General features: G+C 50.5%; 1 pseudogene; it reads right to left on the reverse strand.

Annotated features, from left to right (window-relative positions):
* Positions 1 to 686: 686 nt before the first annotated feature.
* LOC135965565 (kunitz-type protease inhibitor 1 pseudogene) lies at positions 687 to 3,105 on the reverse strand (annotated as a pseudogene).
* Between the last annotated feature and the right edge of the window lie 291 nt (positions 3,106 to 3,396).

Here is a 3,396-nt window from a genome sequence, read left to right on the forward strand (position 1 = left end):
ATCAAAATTAAATTCACAACAGTTTCCCTGTTCACTATATAATATACCCCACAAAGACAGTTAGTTTTATGGTCATTGTAATAATATGACAGTATTATTTTAATATATTAGGAAACATGATATATATTGTGTATTATTTAGAGCAATTTTAGGCTAAGGTAATTGTTGAAGTCAGAAGTTGGATTCATTCATCTTTCAAAGCTATCAAGAAAGTTGTTTTAGATTACATATAAGTTCTCCCCCAATATGGGTGAGTCTGTAATTCAGGGTGAATGTTCTACAAAGATATAAGGCAATATACTTATTATGTTAAATTTTTTTTTTTTGAAAAACAATTATGTACCCTTTTGTGGCATGCAATAAATTATGATGGATGCTAAAGTTAATTTCAAAAAGATGTAGATTTTAATGAAAAATGGATGTGTCTGTAATAAAACTTCTGAGGGTACACTAAATTTGGCATATGTTTAATAAATATAATATTGGGTTTGATATATTTCTAATTTTAGAACATCAAATGATTTAAAAACCTAGACCAGCTTAAAAAGTTATAAACTTTAACACTCCTATATATGAACTTTTATCTTTTATATAAACTAAAAAAATAAAAATTAAAAACACCCTACCTATATAAATGTTTGTCAGTTTCTTCTCCCCTTGTAGAGATGATGTTTTAGTGATTTTTTTTTTTTCCCCACAAACCACTTTTATTACCCTGTGGGTGGGCTGGACTGTGATGTTGGAGAACCCTGGGGGTGGGGGCTGCGGGATGCAGCTGAGCCTCTCCTGGCTCTGTCTGCCAGTCTAGGCCAGGTCGGGGCTGGTCAAGGGCAGGGAGCCCAATCTTGGGGGAAGAGGAAGAGAGGATGGAGAGGCCAAACAGGCCTCTTCCCCACCTCTTCACCCATGCCACAGCATTAAATAAACAAAAAGCAACTCTTTACAGCACAAACTACACAGGGAAGTCCTTCCTCCCAGCCCTGGGCGCACAGCGTGGAAGAGGAGCTCCGGAGGACGGGGTTGGGGCCTCCAGGGTCTGATACCACCCCAAGCCTCTTCCTAGCGCCATGGGGTAGGGACAGGCAGCTTTGAACAGAGGAAACAAAACTCCAACTTCCTCCAAACTCCTATGCAGGCAGGTCCATCTAGTCTGGTACTTCTGGTCCAAGGGTTTTCTGCTCCTTCCAAACCCTTCCTCAGGATCTGAGCTTAGCTGAGACTTCTCCAAGAGGAACTGGAGCCCTGGTCTCTGAGGCACAGTGGGCCTGGGAAACAGGCAAGAGTCTGGTTCCAAAGTTTTTCCCAGCCCAGCCCTCTGCCTTGGCAAGCAGGAAGCAGGGCCCAGTGAGAGCCGGCAAGACCCAGGCTCAGAGGGGCTGGGTGGTGTGGTTATAGACCAGGTGCTCCGTGTCCTCAGTAGTGGAAACAGTGGAGCTAGCAGTGGTGGGTGGTGGGTGGTGGGTGGTGGGTGGTGGGTGGTGGTGGTGGTGGTGGCTGTGGAAGCCCTTTCTCTGGTTCTTGAAGAAGCAGTAAGCTAGGATGGATACCACCACCACAATGCAGATGACCAGGAACGCTGCGACAGCCATCTCCACAGAGCCCGTGTTGGGAATGGGGTTTTCCCACCTCAGGCCAAACACATCCTTCTTGGAGATGCCGCCACAAGACTCAAGGCACTGCTGCTCTTCCTCAAACTTGTTCTTGTTGCCACAACAACCGCCATAGGTAAAGCGGGCACAGTGTTCGCTGAAGGCGTTGTAGTACCAGCGCGGGATGCTCTCCTTGCAGAGTCCTGTTTCTGCCAGGTCCACGCAGTGCCCTTTGTCACTGGGGAAATGGATGCGCTGGAGCTCGTCAAAGCCACTCGAGTATTTTTCACAGGTGGCCTCGTCGGAGGCGTCGGGGCAGTTGGAGGTGTCATCACACTCCAGGAAACTGTCGATGCAGCAGCCATTGCTGCAGCGGAACTGGGTGGGCTGACAGGTGCCAGAGCACACTGGATGGTGCCTTTCCGTGGAGGGGCCCTGGGGAAAAGTCGCCTGAGCCCCAGAGCTGCCTCTCAAAGGCCCTCCTTGCACACCCCGACAGGCTAGAATGCACTCTTGTTCCCGAAGGTAGTTGTTCTTGTTGCCCAAGCAGCCTCCATAAACGAAACTCTTGCAGATCTGCTCCATGGGGTCATAGTACCAGCGTGGGAAGGAGCCCCGGCAGCGGCCCACCTTGTTGGGTGCGAGGTAGTAGTCTTCTGTCTGCTTGGTGGACAGCACAGTGACTGTGACGTTGGCCGTGTCCTCTGGGTGGTCTGAGCTAGTCACTGTCAGCTGGAACAGGTAAGTGCCTTCCTTGAGTCCCCACAGTTCCACCTGGTTTGGGTCTTTCCTCTCTACCCTGACGTCCGTGTCACCCCGCAGCAGGCGCCAATCTGTGTTTTCCATATCCTTCAGCACCAGGGGTTCCTGGGGTTGTACCTTCAAGTCTATGCCCGCCCAGGTCTTGGGGATTCCAGACCCTCCAAAGCCCTGGGTCTGCAGCTGGCGGTAGGAGCGGTATACTTCCCTCGTTAGGTAGTTGATGAAGCCCTCCCTGGGCGCGAACTTGCACACGAAGTTCTGCTCGTAGAGGCAGTTGATGAGGAAGCAGGGGGCAATGGCGTCCTCCCCGCGGTCGGGCTGCAGCTCCACCAGCGCTAAGTTGCAGTTCTGGATGGTGCAGCAGGCGCGCACACAGTCCCAGCCCCGGCGCACGCTGGGGGGCTCTAGGAAGGTGGCTCCGTTGCTGACCGAGGCATTGGTGTCCAGCACGAAGGCAGGCACCCCAGGGGTAAAGAGGTTCAGGCAGTCAGCTCCCGCGGGCAGCCCCGGGGGCGCGGGCGGCGGCCCGGCCTGAGTGCCCTGGAGGCCCAGCGCGCACAGAAGCCACAAGGCGACGGCAGGGATGCGGGCCGGGGCGAGGCGGGTGCCGGCCATAGTCCTCGCAGGGGCCATCGCCTTCCTCTCCAGGGGGATCACCTTCAGAGCGTGGGCCTCTGGGTTCCGAGGGTGCTGGTGACCTGAGAGAAGGGAGGGGACAGAGGAGGAGACACATCTGATCAGCCGGGGAGACTTCGGAGGAGTGATTCTGCTTAGAGAAATATTTTGAATTTTCCAACAGTTATTTTAGTAGCCCTTGGGAGTCTAATCTGATTGGAGGAGGCTCAGCATTCCTTGTGTAATTTAAGAATAATTGTGACAAGTACTCTTTGACACATTATATTTAGTAAATGCCTTAAAATATTTGAAAGGTGTCAAAATATATCAGTCTATTCAAATACAAAACTCTGTCAAAGACTAAGAATGTAACAATGTGATGTAGTTCTTGAAGTTATAGAACAAATGGCTTTCACATGTTCATTTTTAA

Source organism: Macaca fascicularis, chromosome 10 (genome assembly GCF_037993035.2).
Source record: "Macaca fascicularis isolate 582-1 chromosome 10, T2T-MFA8v1.1".
Classification (NCBI taxonomy): Eukaryota; Metazoa; Chordata; class Mammalia; order Primates; family Cercopithecidae; genus Macaca; species Macaca fascicularis.